Consider the following 24,658-nt stretch of genomic DNA (forward strand, 5'->3'; position numbering starts at 1 on the left):
ACACAAATTTACCCACTGTATGAACAAAAACAATGTGGAAAAATGAAGAGAAAAATACTGAGTTCCCCCTTCCCTTTTTAGTTCTTGGCTACCATTATTCCACCTCAATGCCCCAGGGTCCCAGAGACCTTTGCTTCATTCCTCTTGTCGAAGATGAAAAAGGTCAATATTAAAAAGATAACAATAAGCCCCCCCCACCCCCTCAAAAGCGATGAATTAATACAGAGGAACAAAAGGAACTAGAGTAAAGTTTAATCATTCAGTTAACGTTGTGGGGGTGTCCACAAGCCTGACGTTTACTCTATACTATGCAAGGGTTCTTCATACTTTTTAATTTTATTCTTCATTAAACAGACGACGGTCTATTTAAAGTCTATTCAACAAACCCTACTGCAGCACTACAAAGGACTGTTTTTTTCCTCTGCTCTGTATTTTAGCGTTTAATGAAAAAAAAATTTAGTAGTAGAAATAATAATAATAAACCTTAATAATAGAACTGCAGTCAAAGCACTTCTGTACTATATTTTAGTTGGAGACTCTGCGGGGCCGGGCTTCCCTGGTTTGCAGGAGAAGGGCGGCGCCGGCTGATGTTGGTTCCTACGAGCGCTGGATTTCCCTAGGTTGCTCCAGAGTACGTGGGGGTAGGACCCGGGCTGAGCAGGGGCGCCCTCGGGACGACAACACGGCCAGACCCCCACTTTTGCAGTTTCCTAGATCGGGCGAGGGCGGTGGGGATGGAAGGAGAGGGTATCTGTCACTACGCTTCTGCGATAAAAACATGCCAGAAAGTAGAGAAAAATGGGGAAAAAAAAATTAACGGAGAACGAAAAGCACCTCGTATTTTCTTTCCCATCGTTAAGGAATGAAAAAACAACCTTCCCGGCTTGGTTCCACTGGGGCTCGAACCCAGGACCTTCTGCGTGTAAAGCAGACGTGATAACCACTACACTACGGAACCCTGACGTACAGCGCTTGCGTCGTTACTTTATTCATAGTGTCACAAGCGAACCAGAGCCTCTGCTGAAACCCCGCCCCCATGCCGTAACTCCGCCCCCACCGTGGCCGCGCGCCGCCTGCGGGATCTGGGGTTCGGGGCCGGGCTCTGGGCTCCGGCACCGCCGTCTGGAGCGCTCGCCCTCCGTGTTCTCTAGGTTTTTCGCCCTTGAGACCCGGGAAGGCAGAGGCGAGAGGTTACCCTCCTGGCGAGAGCGCCGCGCCACTAGTCAACCGTCCCTAAACTTTCCCTCAGCCTGGGCGTTCGCGACATCGGCCCGGCGGGCGGGAGCGGACAGTGCCCGCGGTGCGGCCCCTTCTAGTAGATTCCCTCAGCCTGGGGGACTCGCACTTCCCCACTTTCCCCGCGGGCACGCTGGCCGCTTCCGTCAGTACTGGAAGCCTCGAGTGCGGAGCAGGGCGCACAGCAGCACCACGCGGAGGCAAAGATTCAGGCGCAGCACCGGGCTGGCGGGCGGGGTGGCCCGGGCCGGGGGGTCATTTTTATATTGATCTTGTCAGCTGTGGAAAAGACACCTGGTCAGTCGGCCTCTTGCCCTAGGATACAGGCTCCTCATGCTCCCCAGACCTTTTCCACAACATCCTTCCCCTCCTGAAGCCCCAGGGGCTTTTGTTTGAGCTTATTTGTCTGGGGAGGGGCGGGGGCAGTACAGGCCAGCCTCCCCTTTATGGCTGGGGTGGGGGGCGGGGGTGAGGCAGGACCGGCCGCAAGATTTGAGGGGCCCAATGCGAAAGGAAAATATCAGGTTCCTCGATCTTAAGTTACTGAGAATTCCAAAATCAGGACAGGAGAGCATTAAGCCCAGCGCGGCCCGAGGGAGTGCAGCCCGTGAGCCTGCTGCTGTGCTTCCAGGACTGTGGTCCCCAAGAAGTGCTGGGATCATCCATTGTGAAGGGCGTGTGTGTGCTCTTTTTTCCTGGTTTTCATTGTCGGTGCCGTTTGTCTTCCCCAGTGCTTCTGGATGGATCTTCCTTACCATCCTAGGATTGCTCGCCATCCTCAAGCTTGAAAACCCACTTAAAACCATTTGAGGGGCCTCTTGAAGTGGTGAGTTGGACATGGCTGAAGGCTACGGCTGTCCGCTTCCCAGGCGTCTTCCTCTGAGGCTGGCAGAATAATGGAGAAACGATACTGATTGTATGAAAGCATCCCCTTCGGCCAACTCCTGTCTTCCTGGGAAGGCCCCCTGGAAGAAACAGGTGGGTGGAAGGTGCACTAATCTGAGGGTGGTTATCTGGATTCTAGTGCTGCCTTGGCAGCACTAGACTATCTGTCTAGTCTTGAATGTCAGTTCACCTCCCAAGCCTCTGTATCCGCCTTTGTGAATGTGTGGGTTGAACTAGACACCCTTGCTTTCCCCTCTGGGTCTAAATGTTATCTCTACTTTGCAGGTTGGGAAAATGGAGGCATTATCTGCCCTGTTGTTTTTCCATAGGAGTAGTTAGGGGCGGGGTTAGGTTCGCTAGTTCCAGGTTTCCTGTATCCTAATTAGCTCCCTGTGATGTTTACATGGGACCCTTCCAGAATGCCTTTTTGTTGATAATTCCCAGAGGCCTCTTGAGCACTTGACTCTGAGAGTGCGAGCCATGGGATGACTATGAGTGGACATCCACAGCCAGGGGATGAATTCATGAAAAGTCTGTGTTTCTTGCCAGTGAGCCATAATGACTCCCAGGATGCCTAGTAATCAGTATATTTCACCTGTTTCCAAACCCTTGTCAGTTGAAAACAAGGCTACCAAGAATTAGGCCTAAATTGCACCCGCCAGTTGTGTTTTGGTTTGTCTCTCCGGAATGCTCTGCCCTTTCTTGAGCTTTCTGTCTGCCTTTGCCCTAAGGGTTGGTTTGCCACGTGCAGGCTTTGACCAGGTCCCCACACATAGAAAAGAGGCTGCTGCACCCTGATGCACGCGACATAGGATTCTGCCTTTAGTGAAAAGGAGGGAGACTTCTGTTATACTCCCCAGCTGCCTTCAAGGTGTATTCACAGTCTCTGTTACTAGTAAAGTGCTATATGGTTTACAGAGCATTTTCACATCCATTACTATGAGGTAGCCATGGTAAGTACTACTATCTCCATTTTGCAGCTGAAGAAGTTGAAGCTGAAGAGTTCCAATGCCTTGCCAAGACCATTCTGCTGGTGAGTGGCAGGGCGGGGCTCATACTCGGTTTTCTGATAGCCATGTGGTTTGGGGAGGCCCTTATTCCTAAAGGCGACATGTTGTTCGTATTAAGAGTGCCGTTCAGTTCAGTCGCTCAGTCGTGTCTGACTCTTTGCGACCCCATGAATCACAGCATGCCAGGCCTTCCTGTCCATCACCAATTCCCGGAGTTCACTCAAACTCATGTCCATCGAGTCGGTGATGCCATCCAGCCATCTCATTCTCTGTCGTCCCCTTCTCCTCCTGCCCCCAATCCCTCCCAGCATCATTTGGTCTCTTATAATATCTTGTCTTTTATAATTTGTTTTAACTGGAAGATAATTGCTTTACAATGTTGTATTGGTTTCTGCTGTACAACAGTGTGAATCAGCTATAAGTTTATATATGTCCTGTTCCTTTTGTGCCTTCCTGCCACCCTCTTTTGTAATTTTTTAAATGAAATCCTCAAAAGCTGGAACCAATAGCCTGTAGCCAATCACTGTTGATGACTTTCACCTTGCCACTACTAGCGTCATGGCTAGTGCCACAGCTGGCCACAATTTCACCTTGCACTTCAGGCTATTCAGTTAGATTTGTGAGGCCTGTCACCCCCAGGTCTGCCCATAATCACTGAACAACTACCAGAGAAATAGATACACTAACAAATAAAGACTAGAAGTCTCTTTAAACTTTTTGAGTCCTCTGATTTCTCAGAAATTTGGTATGGTTTCCCCAGCATTAGGCCTCACTGATGGAGGGTGACTCAACCAAGGAAACCACAACCCCAGACATTGAGCTGACTTAGGAAGCTCCACTGACCTGATTTCATTTAAACGTGATTGTACTCTCTCAGTGTTTTTTCAAGTATTCACTAAGGGAGTGGTTACCTTAGTATGGCAGAGTTTACCTTATTTTTCCCTTTTTACAGCTCATCAAGACATTTGAAACTAGTCTGTTGGAATGGGTGTTTTTTTTTTAAACAAATTTATTTATTTTGTTTTTGGCAGTGCTGGGTCTTTGTTGCCACGCGGGCTTTTCTCTAGTTGTGGAGAGCAGGGGCTGCTCTTGGACGCAGTGCAAGGACTTCTCATTGTGGTGGCTTCTCTTGTTGCGGAGTATGGGCTCTAGGGCTTGTGGGCTCAGTAGTTGTGGCTCCCCGGCTCTAGAGTACAGGCTGAGTAGTTGTGGCGCATGGGCTTAGTTGCTCTCCAGCATGTGGGATCCTCCCGACGTAGGGATCAAACCCATGTCTCCTGTATTGGCAGGCGATTCTTTGCCACTGAGCCACCAGGGAAGTCCTGGAATAGGTATTTGTTACTTTTTGCCCACCTCCCTTTTCACAGTCGCTTACATCCCTCTGTCTTCTTACCCAGTTCAAGTTCTGTGGTCATTTTTATCACTCCTTTGCCTCTTGGTTGCTTGTCCTTATTGGCAAAACCAGTTTCTTAAATCCAACTCTTTCCCAACGCCACCTCTGAATATGGCCCCAGGAGGAACACACCTTCAGGCCTACTGATTTCACATTAAATTCTTGACAAAGTACCTCAGTGTGTTCTTAATGCGGCCCAGAATTATGTCTGCTTTCCCTGTTCATTCGTTTTCCACGTCACCTAGAGGACGGGTTCTTATCTTCTCTCCCTAAACTTCCTGTACCTCCTGCCCCAACCTCACCTACAACTGATGACCTTGCTTCCTTATTTCCGTGAAAAAATATGGAAGCAACCTGAAGAGGGGTAGTACCCCTCACATCTCACTTGCCTGTATTTGTGCCCTTTGAGCTCTAGACCTGGCCCTGCCTCTAGATTAGGGCTTTCTGACCACAGCCCCGTTGACATTTGGAACTGGGGAGCTCTGTTGTGGGGGAGCTGTCCTGTGTAATGTGAGATGTTTCACAGCATCCCTGGCCTCTGCTCACTAGAGGCCGATAGCAGCACCACTCCTCAAGTTGTTACAACCCAAAATGTTCCCTGGGGGTTATTTGGTGATGTCTGGAGATGCTCTGGGCTGTCATGACTGGGGTGGTGGGGCTAGCGTGCTGCTGGCATCCAGTGCATAGAGAGGAGAGGTGCAGTGACATTCTACCATGCACAGAACAGCCCCACCACAAGAAATAACTGTGCCCCCAAAGTCACGAGTGCCCCGGTTGACAACTCCTGCCGGAGATGACTTGTCTGCATTCCTGTCGACACCCAACCACCTGCTGTTGCCTATTCAAGGAAAGAACCCTAACAACTCCCTTCTTTCTCCTTCATTATTATTTACTTTCTCTCTATTCGATGATTCCTGTCAGCATACAAACATGCTGTAATTTTTCTCATTCTTAAAAAATCATCTCTTAATCTCATTTCCACCTCAGCTACCCCCATTTCTCTACTCTCTTTTATAGAAAAAAAGAAAAACTCTTAGAAAATATGTCCCTAGGTGTTCTCTCCAGTACCTCTTCTCCTTTTGGAAGCGTTTACCCCTCCCAGCTTTTTTTTTTGTCCTCCCAGCTTTTAGGATGCCACTCTGTCCTGATTTTGTTTCTTACCTCATTGGTCACCCCTTTTCAGTCACCTTTGTTGGATCTCATTGCTTAGACTTCTAAACATGGGTGTTCCACAGGCCTCAGTTTGTGGATGTTTCTATTCATTATCACCACTCTGGTGATCTCATTGAATCTAATGACCTTAAATATGTTTGAAAACCTAGATGACTTTCAAATTTATATCTCTAGTCCAGACTTTTCTGTCAAACTCCCAGTCTTCCTGCAAAACATGTCCATTTAGATGTCTAATAGGTATCTCAGTCCTGTTCTGCCTGTGTCGTCTCCTTTCTTAGTCTTCCTTATCTTCCTTGTCTCAGATAACAGCAACCTCATCTTTCTACATTTTTCTCTCTACATTTAGGCCTAAAATGTACATTTTACATTTTTCTACAAAATTGTACATCTTTCTACATTTAGGCATAAAATGTAGAGAAAAATGGAAGAAATCATACTTGATTCTTTTTCCCCTCTCACACTGCAAATTTAATCTCACTTGCAAATCCTTTTGTCTATACCATCAAGATCTATCTAGAATCTAATCATCTGCCCTGCTACCATACAAATCAAAGTCACCGTCATTTTTGTCTGGATCATTGCCGAGAACGTCATATTCTGGCCTCCCAGCTTCTGCCCTTTTCTCTCTACAGACTATTCTTCACACAGTAAGCAGAGTGATCTTTCTTATTTTTATTTTTTAAAGTCATACTTGCTGGGCATCTTCTCTCAGGCCTTGTCACCTAGGGATTTTTTAAAAAACTTCATTTATTTTTAGCTGTGCTGGGTCTTCATTGCTGTGTGGGCTTTCCTCTAGTTTCAGCAAGTGGGATCTATTCTCTGGTTCTTGGGCTTTTCATTGTGGTGGCTTCTCTTGTTGTGGAGCGTGGGCTCTAGGGCACTTGGGCTTCAGTAGTTGTGGTTTTTGGCTTTAGAGCACGGGCTTAGTAGTTGTGGTGCAAGGGCTTAGGTGTTCCTTGACATGTGGGATCTTCCCAGACCAGGGATTGAACCCATGTCTCCTGCATTGGCAGGTGGATTCTTCATCACTGAGCCACTGGAGTGGTCCTTTCAAAACCTAAGTTAGATCATGCCACTTTTCTGTTCAAAACACTTCAGTAGCTCCCAACTTTAACTCGAATGGAACCCAGAGACTTACACAGGCTTGTAAGGCCCTACATGATCTGATCTTCCATTTATTATCCCTCTGATCATATATCCTGTTACATTGCCTTACAGGACCACACTTGGCTGCTTTGTTGTTTTTCAGTCACTCAGTTGTATCTGAATCTTTTCAACCCCGTGGACTGCAGCATGCCAGGCTCCTCTGTCCTCCACTGTCTCCTGGAGTTTGCTCGGATTCATTTCAATTGAGTCAGTGATGCTGTCTAACCATCTCATTTACCTTCAGTCTTTCCCAGCTTCGAGGTCTTTTCCAGTGAGTCAGCTCTTCACTTCAGGTGGCCAAAATATTGGAGCTTAGGCATCAGTCCATCTAATGAATATTTAGAGTTGATTTCCTTTAGGATCGACTGGTTTGATCTCCTTGCAGTCCAAGGGACTCTCAAGAGTCTTCTCCAGTACCACAGTTCAAAAGCATCAATTCTTCATCCCTCAGCCTTCCTTATGGTCCAAATCTCACATCTGTACATGACTACAGGGAAAACCGTAGCTTTGACTATATGGACCTTTGTTGGAAAGTGATGTCTGCTTTTCAGTATGCTGTTTAGGTTTGTCATAGCTTTCCTTCCAAGGAGCAAGTGTCTTTTTTTTAAATTTGTTTTTAATTGGAGGATAATTGCTTTGCAGTGTTGTGGTGTTTCTGCCATACGTCAGCATGAATCAGTCATAGGTATACATATGTCCCCTCCTTCTTAAACCTCCCTCCCCGCCCATCCCACCCTTCTAGGTTGTCACAGAGCACCGGCTTTAGGTTCCTGCATCATACAGCAAATTCCCATTGGCTGTCTGTTTTACGTATGGTATTGTATATGTTTCAATGCTATTCTCTCAAATTGTTCCACCCTCTCCTTCCCCTGCTGTGTCCAAAAGTCTGTCCTTTATGTCTGCGTCTCCTTTGCTCCCGTGTGAATAGGATCATCAGTATCATCTTTCTAGATTCCATATATGTATGTTTTTTAAATTAAGTTATTTTAATTGGAGGATAATTGCTTTTTAATACTATGATGGTTTCTGCCATACATCAACACGAATCATCCATAGGCATGCATGTGTCCCCTCCCTCCCGAATACCCCTCTCACCTCCTTCCCTACACCATTGCTCCAGGTTGTCACAGAGTACTGGGTTTGGCTTTCCTGCATCATACATCAAACTCCCACCGGCTATCTATTTTATATATGGTATTGTATATGTTTCACTGCTATTATCATCCCACCCTCTCTTCCCACTGAGTCCAAAAGTCTGTTCTTTCCATCTGTGTCTCCTTTGCTGCCCTGCATGTAGGATCATCAGTGCCATCTTTTAGATTCCATATATATGCGTTAATATACGATATTTGTCTTTCTCTTTCTAACTTACTTCACTACGTATAATAGGCTTTAGATTCATCCACCTCATTAGAACTAATTCAAATGCATTCCTTTTTGTAGCTGAGTAATATTCCGTTGTATATATGTACCACAACTTCCTTATCCATTCATCTGCTGATGGACATCTAGGTTGCTTCCATGTCTTAGCTATTATAAATAGTGCTGCAGTGAACATTGGGGTACATGTGTCTTTTTCAGTTCTGGTTTCCTCAGGATATATGCTCAGTAGTGGGATTGTTGGGTCATATTATAGTTTTATTCCTAGTTTTTTAAGGAATCTCCATACATAGTGGCTGTATCAGTTTGCATTCACACCAACAAGAGGGTCCACTTTTTCCATATCCTCTCCAGCATGTATTGTCTGTGGACTTTTTGATGATAGCCATTCCAATAAGTGTGAGATGATACCTCATTGTAGCTTTGATTTGCATTTCTTTAATAATGAGTGATGATGAGCATCTTTTCATGCATTTGTTAGCCATCTGTATGTTTTCTTTGGAGAAATAACTGTTTAGGTCTTCTGCCCATTTTTTGATTGGGTTGTTTGTTTTTCTGGTATTGAGCTGTGTGAACTTGTATCTTTTGGAGATTAATCCTTTGTCAGTTGTTTCATTTGCTATTATTTTCTCCCATTCTGAGGGTTGCCTTTTGCCTTTTCACCTTGCTTATAGTTTCCTTCATTGTGCAAAAATTTTTACGTTTAATTAGGTCCCATTTGTTTGTTTTTATTTCCATTACTCTAGGAGATGGGTCATAGAGGATCTTGTAATTTATGTCAAAGAGTGTTCTTCCTATGTTTTCCTCTAAGAATTTTATAGTTTCTGGTCTTACATTTAGGTCTTAAATCCATTTTGAGTTTATTTTTGTGTATTTTATTAGGAAGTATTCTAATTTCATTCTTTTACACGTAGCTGACCAGTTTTCCCAGCACCACTTCTTGAACAGATTGTCTTTTCTCCATTGTATATTTTTGCTTCCTTTGTCAGAGACAAGGTGCCCATAGGTGTGTGTGGATTTATCTCCAGGCTTTCTATCTTGTTCCATTGGTATATATTTCTGTTTTTGTGTCAGTGCCATACTATTTTAATGATTGTAGCTTTGTAGTATAGTCTGAACTCAGGAAGCTTGAGTCCTCCATCTCCATTTTTTTTCTTTCCTCAAGATTGCTGTGGCTATTTGGTGTCTTTTGTGTTTCCATACAAATTGTGAAATTATTTTTTCTAGTTCTGTGAAAAATATCATTGGTAGTTTGATAGAGATTGCATTGAATCTGTAGATTGTTTTGGGTAGTATAGTCATTTCACAATGTTGACTCTTCCAATCCAAACATGGTATATCTCTCCATCTGTTTGTGTTGTCTTTGATTTCTTTCATCAGTGTCTTATAAATTTTTGCATGCAGGTTTTTTGTCTTTCTAGGTAAATTTATTCCTAAGCGTTTTATTCTTTTGTTTGCAATGGTGAATGAGATTGTCTCCTTAATTTCTCTTTCTGATTTCTCATTGCTAGTGTATAGGAATGCTAGGGATTTCTGTGTATTAATTTTTTATCCTGCAACTTTACTGTATTCATTGATTAGCTCTAACAATTTTCTGGTGGCATCTTTAGGGTTTTCTATGTAAAGAATTCATGTCATCTGAAAATAGTTTTACTTCTTTTTCAATCTGGATTCCTTTTATTTCTTTTTCTTTTCTGATTGCTGTGGCTAGGACTTCCAAAACTGTGTTGAATAATATTGGTGAGAGTGGGCTTCCTTGTCTTATTCCTGATCTTAGAGGAAGTGCTTTCAGTTTTTCACCACTGAGAATAATGTTTGCTGTGGTTCGTTGTATGTGGCCTATATTACGTTTGAGTTATGTTCCTTCTGTGCCTACTTTCTGGAGAGTTTTTTTTTTTTTTTTTTACATAAATGGCTGTTGAATTTTGTCAGAAGCTTTCTCTGCATCTATTGAGATGATCGTATGATTTTTATCTTTTAATTTGTTAATATGGTGTATCAAATTGATTGGTGCAGTTCAGTTCAGTCGCTCAGTCGTGTCTGACTCTTTGCGACCCCATGAACTGCAGCACGCCAGGCCTCCCTGTCCATCACCAACTCCTGGAGTTCACCCAAACCCATGTCCATCAAGTCGGTGATGCCATCCAACCATCCCATCCTCTGTCGTCCCCTTCTCCTCCTGCCTTCAATCTTTCCTAGCATCGGGGTCTTTTCCAATGAGTCAGTTCTTTGAATCAGGTGGCCAAAGTATTGGAGTTTCAGCTTCAGCATCAGTCCTTCCAATGAACACCCAGGACTGATCTCCTTTAGGATGGACTGGTTGGATCTCCTTGCAGTCCAAGGGATTCTCAAGAGTCTTCTCCAACACCACAGTTCAAAAGCATCAATTCTTTGGTGCTCAGCTTTCTTTATAGTCCAACTCTCACATCCATACACGGCCACTGGAAAAACCATAGCCTTGACTAGACAGACCTTTGTTGACAAAGTAATGTCTCTGCTTTTTAATATGCTGTCCAGGTTGGTCATAACTTTCCTTCCAAGGAGTAAGTGTCTTTTAATTTCATTGCTGCAGTCACCATCTGCAGTGATTTTGGAGACCAAGAAAATAAAATCTGTCACTGCTTCCACTTTTTCTCCTCCTGTTTGCCCTGAGGTGATGGGACCAGATGCCATGATCTTAGTTTTTTGAATGTTTAGTTTCAAATCAGCTTTCTCACTCTCCTTTTTGACCTTCCTCAAGAGGTTCTTTTTTTCCCCTTCACTTTGTGGCATTAGAGTGGTATCATCTGAATATCTAAGGTTGTTGATATTTCTCCCAGCAGTCTTAATTCCAGCTTGTGAATCATCCAGCCTGGCATTTCACATAATGTACTCTGCATATAAGTTAAATAAGCAAGACGGCAGTATCCAGCCTTGTTGTACTTCTTTCTCAATTTTGAACCAATCCTTTATTCCATGTCCTGTTCTAACTATTGCTTCTTGACCTGCATACAGGTTTTTCAGGAGACGAGTAAGGTGGTAGGTTATTCCCATCTCTCTCTTTTTTTTCATTTATTTATTTTAATTGGAGGCTGATTACTTTCAGCAATTAAAAAGAATACATTTGAATCAGTTCCAATGAGGTGGATGAAACTGGAGCCTATTCCCATCTCTTTAAGAATTTTCCATAGTTTGTTGTGATCCAAACAGTCACAGGCTTTAATGTAGTCAATTAAGCAGAAGCAGATGTTTCTCTGGAATTCCCTTGCTTTCTCCATGACCCAGTGAAGGTTGGCAGTTTGGTGTCTGATACTTTTGCCTTTTCTAAATCCAACTTGAACATCTGGAAGTTCTCAGTTCACATATTACTGAAGCCTAGCTTAAAGGATTTTGAGTATAACCTTGCTGGCATGTGAAGTGAGCGCAGTTGTATGGTACTTTTAACATTCTTTGGCATTGCCCTTCTTAGGGATTGGAATGAACACTGACCTTTTTCCAGACCTGTGGCCACTGTTGTTTTCCAAATTTGCTGGCATATTGAGTCCAGCACTTTAACAGCCTCATCTTTTAGAATTTTAAATAGCTCACTTGGAATTACATCACCTCCCCTAGCTTTGTTCTTAGTAATGCTTCCTAAGGCCCACTTGACTTCACACTCCAGAATGTTTGGCTCTAGGTGAGTGAACACACTAGACCATACTTATCTGAGTCAGTAAGACCTTTTTTGTGTAGTTCTTCTGTGTATTTTTGCCACCTCCTCTTTTTTTTAAATATTTATTTATTTGACTGCTCTAGGTCTTTAGTTTTGACATGAAAACTCTTAGTTGTGGCACATAGGATCTAGTTTCTTGACCAGAGATCGAAATGAGGCCCCCTGCATTGGGAGTTCAAAGTCATAGCTACTGGACCACCAGGGAAGTCCCTTGCCACCTCTTCTTAAATCTCTTCTACTTCTGTTAGGTCCTTACTGTTTCTGTGCTTTATTAGGCCCATCCTTACAAGAAATGTTCCCTTGATATCTCCAATTTTCTTGAAGAGATCTTTAGTCTTTCTAATACTATTATTTTCCTCTTTTTCTTTGCATTTTTCATTTAAGAAGGCTTTCTTATCTCTCCTTGCTATTCTGTGGAACTCTGCATGCAGTTGGGTATATCTTTCCCTTTCTCCCTTGCTTTTTGCTTCTCTTCTTTCCTCAGCTATTTGTAAAGCCTCCTCAGACAACCACTTTGCCTTCTTGCAGTTTCTATTTCTCTGGCATAGTTTTGGTTATTGCCTCCTCTGTCCATAGTTCTTCAGGCACTCTGTCTACTAGATCTAATCTCTTGGATCTGTTTGTCACTTCCACTGTATATAAGGGATTTGACTTAGGTCATACCTGAATGGCCTAGTGATTTTCACAGCTTTCTTCAATTTAAGCCTGAATTTTGCAGTAAGAAGTTCATGATCTGAGCCACTGTCAGCTCCAGGTCTTGATTTTACTGTCTATATAGAGCTTCTTTGTCTTCAACTGCAAAGAATATGATCAATCTGATTTTAGTATTGATCATCTGGTTGTGTCCATGTGTAGAGTCATCTCTTGTGTTGTTGGAAAAGGGTGTTTGCTATCACTGATGTGTTCTTTTGGCAAAACTCTGTTAGCCTTTGCCCTGCTTCATTTTGTACTCCAAGGCCAAACTTGCCTGTTACTCCATATATCTCTTCCTACTTTTGCATTCCAGTTCCCTGTGATGAAAAAGACATCTTTTTTGTGTGTTAGTTCTAGAAGGTGTTGTAGGTCTTCATAGAACGGGTCAACTTCAGCTTCTCTGGCATCTGGTTGGGGCATAGACTTGGATTACTGTGGTATTGAATGGTTTGCCTTGGAAACAAATTGAGATCAGTTCAGTCGCTCAGTCGTGTCCGACTCTCCGCGACCCCATGAATCACAGCACGCCAGGCCTCCCTGTCCATCACCAACTCCCGGAGTTCACTCAAACTCATGTCCACAGAGTCGGTGATGCCATCCAGCCATCTCATTCTCGGTCGTCCCCTTCTCCTCCCGCCCCCAACATTTCCCAGCATCGGAGTCTTTTCCAGTGAGTCAACTCGTCGCATGAGGTTGACAAAGTATAGTAGTTTCAGCTTTAGCATCAGTCCTTCCAATGAATACCCAGGATTGATCTCCTTTAGAATGGACTGGTTGGATCTCCTTGCAGTCCAAGGGACTCTCAAGAGTCTTCTCCAACACCACAGTTCAAAAGCATCGATTCTTCGGCGATCAGCTTTCTTCACAGTCCAACTCTCACATCCATACATGACCACGGGAAAAACCATAGCCTTGACTAGTCGGACCTTTGTTGGCAAAGTAATGTCTCTGCTTTTTAATATATTATCAAGGTTGGTCATAACTTTCCTTCCAAGGAATAGCGTCTTTTAATTTCATGGCTGCAATCAGCATCTGCAGTGATTTTGGAGCCCAAAAACATAAAGTCTCACACTGTTTCCACTGTTTTTCCATCTATTTCCCATGAAGTGATGGGACCAGATGCCATGATCTTTGTTTTCTGAATGTTGAGCTTCAAGCCAACCTTTTCACTCTCCTCTGTCACTTTCATCAAGAGGCTTTTGAGTTCCTCTTCACTCTCTGCCATAAGGGTGGTGTCATCTGCATATCTGAGGTTATTGATATTTCTCCCAGCAATCTTGATTCCAGCTTGTGCTTCTTCCAGCCCAGAGTTCCTCATGATGTACTCTGCATATAAGTTAAATAAGCAAGGTGACAATATACAGCCTTGATGCACTCCTTTTCCTATTTGGAACCAGTCTGTTGAAACTGAGATCATTCTGTCGTTTTTGAGATTGTACCCAAGTACTGCATTTAGGACTCTTTTGTTGACTATGAGGGCTACTCCGTTTCTTCTAAGGGATTCTAGCCCAGTGGTAGATATAATGGTCATCTGAATTACATTCTCTCATTCCTGTCCATCTGAGTTCACTGATTCCTAAGATATTGATATTAATTCTTGCCATCTCCTGCTTGACGACGTCCTATGTAGCTTGATTCATGAACCTAACATTCCAGGTTCCTATGCAGTATTGTTCTTTACAGCATCAAACTTTACTTTCACCACATCTGCAACTGAACATCATTTCTGATTTCACCTAGCCGTTTCATTCTTGCTGAATCTATTAATAGTTGCTTGCCGGTCTTCCCCAGTAGCATATTGGACACTTTACAACCGGGAGGGCGTGCATCTTGTGGTGTCATATTGTTCTGCTTTTTCATACTGTCCATGACCTTCTCCAGGCAAGAATACTGGAGTGGTTTGCCGTTTCCTCCTCCTCTGGACCACGTTTTGCCAGAACTCTTCACTATGACCCTTTCTTCTTGGGTGGCCCTACATGGCATAGCTCATAGCTTCACTGAGTTACACAAGCCCCTTCGCCATGACAAGGCTGCGATCCATGAAGGGATCTTGCCTGCTTCCTGTTCCTCAAACACAGTAGGCCTTTTCTGCCTCAGGGCCTTTGCACATGCTATTCTCACAGCCTTTACTGCTCTTTCTCTGTGTCACCGCATTGCTCTCTCACCTTGCTCAGGTATTTGCCCAAATATCTTCTCAGCAATCCTCCCCTGACTGTATAGAATTGCTGTTTTCCTTTCCCCTTCACCCTGGAAACTCAATATCCCCCTTTCCTGCTTTATTTTTCTGTACACTGCACCACCATGTAATTTTCTAGATATTTATTTATTTCTAAATATTTTCTGCCCCTTATCATTCTCAGCCAGAAAGTTCTGTGAGGGCATGGATTTGGTTTTGTTCACTGTTGTATTTTGTGGAAACTAAGTAGGACCTGGTACATAGTCACCATTCCATAAAAATATCTTGAATGGAGCTGTTCATGATTGGAGATGACTCATGCTAGGTCAGTCAGTCCCAGTCAGAGCTTATTCTGGGCCTTTTGTGTGAATTCCTGAGAGGAGACATTTCCTTGTTCACCCTGGACTCAGTGTCAGATAATCCAGAGGCTTGGGATTCTGTTGCCATCTGACTATTGCGTGGTATCACACGGGCTCTGAGTTGCCTACAGCAGAAGCTTCTTGCCCCAGATATTTACTGCTCTTCCCAGGTAGGATTTTTACACCATTGCCCCATGGATAGGTTTGACCGAGTGACTTATTTTTAGCAGTTGGATGTGGGCGCAAGTGATGTGCCTCACTTCCCAGCAGAGGTGTGAAGGGCCAGCTTGTGGGGTGCTGCTTTGATATTTCCGCTTTGTTATGACTATAGCAGTGCCCCAGAGAGACGTTGGCCCAAGACTTAGAGAAAGGACCACATGTTACTGAACTGCAGCCAGCCTGCGCAAAACAGGAGTGAAAAATAAACCTTGAGAAGTGTACACTACTGAGATTTAGGGTATAACATCATCTAAGCTGATTCAACACTTCTAGTTTAAGAACAAAATATTTATTAAAGGATATTTGGTGGCCCAGAGGCTCCCCTTGAAGGCTGGCTTTGGAGACTCTAAAGCCAGGAATAATGTCTGAATATCATTGCAGGGCTGTCCCAGCAGACATACCTGCCCATGGCTGCCACTTTTGAATACAAACTTAGCAACTCAAGCCAGTGATGGGGCCCAGAGTCTCTGGTACTGCTGTCTCTGCAAACTGACTTTGGCGGATGATGGCTTTCATAACCTCTTGACTCCTTCTGTCGCTCTCTTCTAAATTGAGGTCTCTGGCAGAGCCTAGGTTACACACCTGTGCTCCTGCTATGAAAGAGGCTGGGAGAGCAAATTTCTTGTTTCTCCTCGAGGAGTCAAATGTGGAGAATTACTGAAACATAGGGAGGATGTTGAGAAGTTAATGTGGGTGATCACAAGGTCTGAGAGACACCAGTTTGAAGCCTGAGAATAGAGCCAACAGTGAGGAACTGGAGGTGAGAAACAGAGTGACCAGGTGCTGTCATTTAAGGCCTCGAGCACGTCAGACCTTAGGTCTCCTTGCTGACATGTCAGCTGTCAGAAGGGTGCATTTCCAGTTGTGCTGGGGCCAGCAGGAGTTGGCCTTACTGACTCTTGCAACAGACGGAGTCCTGATGATTCATGTCTAGAATGGATGGGCATCACCACAGTGGGCTGGCAGTGTCTTCTTGGTTCAGACACTGGGAAGTTTTGTTGCCCTTGGCTCTGAGGAAATGAGGACAGAGGCTGATGGTCATGGGAATGGCCGCTCTGACAGCTCGGGGTTTTGGTTTACCGGCCTGGAGAGCCATCAGTTCTCAGATGCAGCAGGCCACTTGTTCCCGCTTATTACAGTAACCAGGATGGGTGAGGTTACAGAGTGGCCAACACACCTACAGCAGATACTGCTAGTTGCTTCTTCAATATTCATTCTTCTTTTTGTCAGTAATAAGAATAAACATTTGTAGAATGCTTGCTATGTATTAGAGACTGTTCAGACTCTTTACCCATATCAACTCATTTAATCCTCCCAAGAAACCTGTGAGAAAGGTACTGTTACTATGCTTAGTTTACAGATGAGAAAACTGAATCACAGAATAATTACGTAACTAAGTCACAAAGCTAAGTAAATAAAGGAGTAGGGTTTTACACCCAGGCCATCTGGCTCCATAGTCTGTATTTAACCTCTACACCACACTTCCTGATTTTGTTTGACTCAGAAATGTGTCCAATCAGGATTGATTTCCTGGGTTCCCTTACAGTTAGAAGAGACTGTGTGATGTAATTCTGGCCAATGACTTGTATAGAAGTAGGTGGGCTTCCAAAACCATTTCTTTAAAAGGAGGTCGACTCAGTTGGTATGCCCCATTTTGCCCTTAGCTTCACTTTCTCCTCAGAATGTACATACAATGCAGGAGGGAGAGCAGCCATTTTGTGATCATGAGCTGACAATTGTGAAAAAGAAAGCTACATTGCTCAGCAGAAAGAAGGAAGATACCTGGGTCCCAGCCCCAGAGCTACTACTTCCAGACTCCCGGTTACATTTGAAAAGTAAAATCACTAATTTTTAATGCTGCTATTTAGTGAGAGTTTCAGTTGTGTGAGGGAAAATACAATCCTCACTGATTCAGTATTTCCACATTTCTCTCCTATACCATTTTGACAGTGCCTTTAATCTGCCCACCAGTTACTGAGGGACTGCTCCTCAGTGTCCCAGTTCCGTTGTTTATTGTCACATACCTGCAATATATCTATGAGTTCAGTGTTGGGTAGTGTGGAGTTTGTTTTTTTTTAGGTGTATGACATGGCCCCATCTCAAGGAGTTTAGAGAACATTAATTAACCCAAAGGACTAATTTGTTTCAAGATGTTAATGGATGATAATGGCTTGATATGTTTTTCCTAACTTTGGATGTTACTGAATTTTTTTTTATGTTATTGACTTTTAATTAGACTCTGTCTCTTCTCTCTTAAAGAGAAGGCAGGAGCGGGGGCAGGGTGATATGCAAAAGTCTATCTATTAGGAAAGATGGCTTTGTGTGTATTACTCTCGAAACCAGCTATACGTCATCTACAAAATCACCTGCAGTCACATTCAGTGAGCTTAGACTTGATAGATAGGCACTCAAGAGAGAAACAGATCAACTGAAAATACTTTGTCTCCCCCTCCCTTATTTCTATGATTCAAGATGCCTCCAGTTTCTAAAGTCACTCCCCTGGGACTGTGTAACTGAGCACAGAGCAGTTTGGTTACTCTCCAAATTGGCTACTCCTACAGAACCCTGCTTAAAAGGAAGTGACTGATATAGTGGCATCCGGCCAATGCTAATTGATGACAGAAATGACATTTCCCTCTGATTTCCCCCAAACTTACTGTCTTTAGATTTCTAAGTGGATTCAACTGTGCCCACAATGGGACTTGCCTATCAGCTTTCTTCATAGTTTGATGGGAAGATTTCAAGAGTGGTAGAAGTGTTAAATTAAGATCATCTTAGTGTTTTTGTTAGTGATTTTAAGTGTTTGTGACTTTTTGGGATACAATTAGGGTATAGTCTGAAGGCTATATATAATGATAAAACCAAAACCAATTAGTAGATTGTTTAACGCAGTTAGAGGCTGTCTGCAGGCTAGCAGCTTTCCTTTGCTAAATCCTGTTAAAATGCAGTGGGTTCTATTTTGTGCAGAATGAGCAGGCTGCCATGACAACTGTCTGTGAATATTATTTCAATATTAGTCATAGGTTTCCAGTGTTTGCCTCTGGGTCCAACGTTCATTCTAAAACCCAGATGCACATCTATTCTTAAAGGAGTTCTCCTGAACGTATTTACAAAAAACAAAACAGTTTCAACCAGCTGTTAATTATTTTTTTCTCTTTTCGAAGAGAAATTTGAATGAATTCACACAATTGCAAATTGTAGATTTTATTGCTGTTCTTTTCTTTGGAAAAGGTGAGTTGGATATGAATTTTTATTGTGCTTGACTGTAGATTTGATTAAGTAGATTAAATAGGAGCCTGGAGATTACTCATATTGCCTGTCTTTAGTTACATGCCCACCTGAACTCTCCCTTTTGCTGGGAGAAGAGGATGTGTGTGCTGCCTAGGCCTGTGTTGTGTGCCTAGCCTTGGGCAGTCATTGTTGCTTGGCAAGTGGGCTCATGCTGATTGAATTAAACCAGTTCAATCTCACACTTAGAGTGGAGGGTGGTGTCAATCCCATGCAAACCATAGGGCTTAATATAGGGACAGAGTTGAGCTCAGAAAGGAAAATTGGGGTACTGTTGTAAGGGATCAAGGGGCAATGCTTGTCGGCTACCTGGTTAGGCAACAGAATGTTGGGCAAATAATATTATTTATTGAATACTAACTGAGCCAGGCACTACTCAAAACTGCTTTACAAGTGTATTGGTTAGAGAATGTGTTTGGCTGCACGTGATGAGGTAAGTGAAATAACAGGGACTTAATGCAGAGGGGTTGGCTTAATGTCACTAATGCAGGTGACATTAAGTCGGGAAAGAAGCCACTTCACATCATTTGTATCCCAGGCTCTCCTTTCTGCATTATCATTCTCAGCATTAGCCTCTTGTCCTAATGCACTCAAAAGGGCTGTTTTTCCTCTATGTATTATGTCATGGTTCCAGACACAGTGGGGGAAGGGTAAAAGCAAAGGGCTCCTGACAGCTAAGTCTTATCTCTTTTTTTTCAATCAGAAAAATGGCTTTTCTGGGAGCCTCAGCCACTAGATTTATCCTTATATCTTATTGTCCAGAACAGAGTCACATGACCACCCCTAACCACTGGGGATCCTAGAAAATGAAGTTTTGGTGGCTGGGCCCATTGCCATTGAAAGCAAAATTAGGGCTTTATTGGTATGGAAGAAAAGGAGAATAGATACTGGCTAGGCAACTATCCGTGGCTGCCACAATGTGTACGAACCCATGTATTCCTTATATCAACTCAGTGTGAGCAGTGCTATTACTATCTCAGTTTATAAGAAGCAGACACAGAGGTTATGTAATTTTCCCAGGCTCACACACAACTGTTAAGTGGTGGCTGTAGAAAATGACCCCAAGCAATCTGACTGTGAAACTGAAGTCTCTGATGCTCCTAAGCACATCCTGACCCACAGACCAGGCCACATTTTTTCTCTAGGATGTGTATCCACTCAGGAAATGTAGGCCTCTCCTAGAAATGGTAGCTATTATCTGTTTAGCACTTTATAATTTATGAAGGATTTTCCACTTAGATTTTTCCATTTAAATATTATCCCCATTTTTAAAATGAGAAGGCACTCGGTGAAGTAATAAACGTTTCCTAAGGTACCCGGCTTGTATTAATAAGTGACAGAGCTGATATTTCCTTGAAATTGCAAGAATTTACTCCTGGTCCCCTTTCCTAACCCTCCTATTCTTCCATGCACAGAGACTTTTTTTAATTTTTAAAAATGACAGTACTTTTCTTCAGACCCTATATTAACTTTATAGCCTTCTTAGGAAAAATAGTGTAGAGAAATCTTGAATCTGTCACCAGCTAGTTTACTTAGTATCCGTTTCACATAACCACACCAGCAGGAGCGTGGCAAATGAGGCAGACAGATCAGTTCAGTGGTAAGAAACAGAGGCCTTCGTGGGGAGGTTATTTTTATCTCATGTAATATAAAATCCAGAGCTTCATTCGAAATGTATGTTCATTACAAATAGCTCTTATCTTCCTGTTAAAGTAAGAGAGTCATTAAACATGTAGAATTTTCCTGTTCTTAGTTACATCAGGTTAATTTGAATACATATCCTTAAAACTGTTTTGTAAATCAGACTTATGAAGTAAGAATAACAATCCACCTCACTAGGGCAAATTAGTGAGGTTTCAGTACATTACTGATACTTCAGTTTGCTTATGATTGTTATTTCTTTCATTCTTTCCAAATATTTGAAATCTTTAGCTTATGGCATTGTTTCCTTTATGCATCACAGTATTCTCATGTTCTGCTGATACTGAGTTGACCGTGAAAATCACCAAAGCATTGTAGAATATATTTGACTTTAAAAGCTGTGGAAAAGTGGGTTGAAAAAGAAATAGAGATTAAAAAAAAAATACCATACTGTGTTACAGAGTAGTGCCTCTCAAAGTATGCTTCACTGTCCCTCGGGAATTCATTAGCACTCCAGATTCATAAGCCAACTCCAGACCTACTGAATTAGAACTTCTAGGGGCTGGGCCCAGGCATCTGTGTTTTAACAGGGTCCCCACGTTATCTATAAGTACATCAGAGTTTCAGAAGCACTATTTTAGAGAGTTTTATGTAAATGAATAACTTTTGCCCTTTCGGAGATATTAGTGAAAATACTAACTTCAGCTTTGGTAAATGAAGACTTATTAAACCCTAGTTTTTCCTTTGAAAATCCCTAAATCATAGAGTCCACTTATATACTCCAGGGTCTAGAACAGTGCCTGGCATACAGTAGGTGCTCAACAAATATTTTTTGGATGAATATATGAATAAAACCAAGGCAAGAGTAAGTATTCTTAAATTGTCTAAAAACCTTTCCAAAGTCTTCACCATAAACTTGTAGTCATCTGAGGCAATACTAACAAATGTTTTGAAAAGAAAGCCATGGGTATATCTTAGGCCTTGCTTTAGTTAATAGTTTCAACATTCCTCCAAGAAACCAACTGTTCTTTGTTCTCTATGTTCATGAAAACAAACATGGTTGACAGGGAGGTAATGGTTGGCAAAAAGTTAGCTTGGAGAACATGGACGCTACCTTCCCAGTAAGCAGAAAGTGGTTCTCTCATCCGGGTTGTGTTGTTCACATTTCATTGGCAGGTACAGTCATACCTGCATTTATCATTATGGAGTTGCCAAGGCAACCTATTAAAAAGTCATTCTAGAATCTCCATCTGGAAAATTCCAGATGAGGCTGAGGACTCCTCTTCAAGTAAGATCTGTAAGCGTGATGATGGATTGTGTCCTGAGTCTGCAGGTCAGGCTAAAAGATTCAGCAACCAACAACGTGAAAATCTAGGAGTTTTACTTTCCTTCAACCTGTGTGGAACTGGTAAAACTTAGAGGGAAGGATAAGAACTCTTAAAGGAGTAGATAAATTGAATGAAATCTGGGTAGACATGGAACCATATGCTCTTCCTCTGTTTAGTTGTTTGGCCAGAGTTTGTCATACTTTAGTGTATGTTGTATTGAAGCTGTATTTATTAGGGTAGAGTTGGATCACTTTGATGTAATGGGACGAGTACTGGCCACCAAGTCATAAGATGATGATGTCGGGAGGCTACTTAACCTTTCTAGGCCTGACTTCCTTTCAGAAAATGAAGGGCCTTTCTGAACAAGTCCAGAGGACCAGAGTATCTTACCACATCACGGCCTGGTGCAGGGCTCTGGGACATGACCCTTGCGATGATCTTGCAAGGGGACTCTGCTGTCTGGCCTCGATCAGTTTTGCCCAATTCCCTGTGTTTTGACATGAGAGGGGATAGTATAAATGTATATTCTTTGTTTCACTTTTGTCTTGGAATGATGGATTATAGCTCCTGCTGAAGGGAAAAAAAAAGTAAGGAATCACCATTGCTCTGCCATTGACTCATGCTAGATGTCAAACAGAGACACAATAACAAGCTAAAAGAACAGATTGTGGCAATATTTAAAAATATCCACAACTCTCTAAATAAGAAGCAGTTCTGGTAAGGCTATTTGGAATTTATGCAAAACACCAAACACCCATAATTCTGAAAATCTGAACTGTACATTTCTGCCAAGGTTGTTTACTTCTGTGCATTAATTATAGATAAAGGTATATTAGATTCCATGATAATACGTATCTCCCTTGGTTTACAGATACCCCTCTCTCCTGAGTCTCTTCCTTTCCAGATTGTTCCTTTTTCAGTCTCCTTTATTTTCTCCCTCCTCCTCATTCCCTTTAAATGTCTCTGTTCCTAGGCATCTGATTTTGCCCCTGTTACCTCTAACTTTACAAGTGCTCCCTATTTTATTTATTTATTTATTTATTTTATGCTCCCTATTTTATCTTCTCTGATCACTTTAGCTGTTATCGATAACCTGATAACCTCTTTAATCAGAATCTGCAGACCTGATTTATTTTCTGGGCTTTAAAAAGAGCCTCTGCTGCCTATGGGACATTTTAACTTGTTAGGGTGTCACTCACTAGACTGTAAATGACCAGAGGGCAGGGACATGTGTGTTTTGTTCACCGTTGTACCCCCAGGGCGTAGTGCGGTGCCCAGCACCTGGTAGATACCCAGTGAGCATTGTTGAAGATGTGATTGATCCATCTAGTATTCCAGACTAGAAACTTTGGAATCCTTATCAATGCTTCTATCCCCCTTGCTCCCAATGCCCAGTCTGGGAGCAGTGGGTTTATTTCCTAAAAGGCTTTCACATTTGGCCTCTCCTCTCCATTTGCACTGCTACTGCTTTAATTCAGCCCTTGTCATTGATCTCCTGGATCATTGCAGGCGCTTGCTCATTGGTCTTCCTCTGGCTGGCATTTCACCAGGTCATTGCCATGTGACCCGCAGAGTCATCTTCCTAAAGTGTGAATCTAATGAGATTACTCTCAGGCTCCTCTTCACTTAATCAGAGTTTGCAATCTGGCAGCCTCACACTGGAGTCTGTACAGTGTTCTGAGAAAGTGAGAATTACTGCTGCATTTCATTGATTCTGAGAGACACATTTTTTCACATTTTAGCACCTCTGGAATTGGAATGTGCCTTAAAATCAATGGTGTGTCACAGTTTGATGAGTTGCTATTTTGTTTCTTATTGGTACATAAAATAATGATACCTCTTGTAATCGATGGCATCTTAAGTTTGTAGAGGTATACTCATACTGGCATTTAAAAATACAGAGATTTTACATAAAAGTATGTTCAGCTTCTCTTGAAAAATTACAGTGGGTAATGTTGGGTTGGGATTTCTGGACAACTGCTGCCTCATTTAGATAGAAACTCTCTACAATGTCCCATCATCTCCACCCAGGCTGCTTTATTCATTTCTGTTATGTACTCCAGCCCATGTCAGCATTTGAAATTGCAGTCTCTGACTGACAGATAAAAGTATGAATTCTTTGCTGTGATTTTTGACAACAGTCACAGTTGGCAGCAGTCTACCTCCTCAGGTTCACATCCCCATCTTCTGCTGCATATACATTGTACCCACCCCAGTCTCAGGAAACATAACTCAAATGTAGTGTGCTCCCAGTTTCCCTGGAATGCTGTTCTCTACCTTGTTTGCTCTAGGAAATGTCTCCCGACTTGTCCTGGCAGGGCTCGTATCTTTCTGGGCTCCGGTAGAACATGGCACATTTTTGTACCTGATCTTGGGTGGCCTCAGCCTGTAGTGGCTTGAAGCAGCATTTTGGTTCCTGGCCAGAAACTGAGGCCTGTTATAGACGGTGAAGGCACCGAATCCCAGCCACTAGACCAGTGGTCAGTGACAAGGCCCTGGCTCTTCGGCTCTGCAGAAAAGAATTCACATGAAAATGGAAAGTAGTGAAACAAGTCAAGTGTTTATTAGGAGGAAAAAGGGTACGGTATATGTGGATAGACACGTGGGCAGGCTCAGAAAGAGTTGTGCCCTCCTGGTGGTTTGAATCACTTAAAAAAAAAATTATTTATTTTACTTTTGGCTATGCTCGGTTTTTGTTGCTGCTCACAGGGTTTGTCCAGTTGCGGCAAGTGGTGGCTACTGTGTAGTTCTAGTGCACAGGCTTCTCATTGTGGTGGCTTCTCTTGTTGCAGAGCACGGGCTCTAGGCATGCAGGCTTAGTAGTTGTGGTGCCTGAGCTCAGTTGCCCCAAAATATGTGGGATCTTCCCAGACCAGGAATTGAACCAGTGTCCCTTGCATTGCAAGGTGGATTTCTTAACCACTGGACCACCAGGAAACTAAGATCATGGCATCTGGTCCCATCACTTCATGGGAATTAGATGGAAAAACAGTGGAAACAGTGTCAGACTTTATTTTTTTGGGCTCCAAAATCACTGCAG

The 24,658-nt window shown here is 42.9% G+C and overlaps 1 protein-coding gene and 1 non-coding gene across 3 annotated transcripts in view; one reads left to right on the forward strand and one right to left on the reverse strand.

Annotated features, from left to right (window-relative positions):
* Positions 1-885: 885 nt before the first annotated feature.
* On the reverse strand, positions 886-958 carry TRNAV-UAC (transfer RNA valine (anticodon UAC)). Its single transcript has one exon. It is a non-coding gene; the product is annotated as a tRNA-Val (tRNA).
* Positions 959-1,717: 759 nt separating this feature from the next.
* The window catches only part of PPEF1 (protein phosphatase with EF-hand domain 1), a 148,052-nt gene continuing 125,111 nt past the window's right edge, over positions 1,718-24,658 (forward strand). For both annotated transcript variants that reach the window (XM_055393683.2, XM_055393686.2), the window contains exons 1-2: positions 1,718-2,214; positions 3,102-3,154. The gene's annotated coding sequence lies outside the window, so the exon portion shown is untranslated. The remainder of the gene's footprint in view (positions 2,215-3,101; positions 3,155-24,658) is intronic.

The sequence above is a fragment of the Moschus berezovskii genome, chromosome X (genome assembly GCF_049115385.1).
Source record: "Moschus berezovskii isolate FMDL1 chromosome X, NW_MosBer_1.0, whole genome shotgun sequence".
In the NCBI taxonomy this organism is placed as follows: Eukaryota; Metazoa; Chordata; class Mammalia; order Artiodactyla; family Moschidae; genus Moschus; species Moschus berezovskii.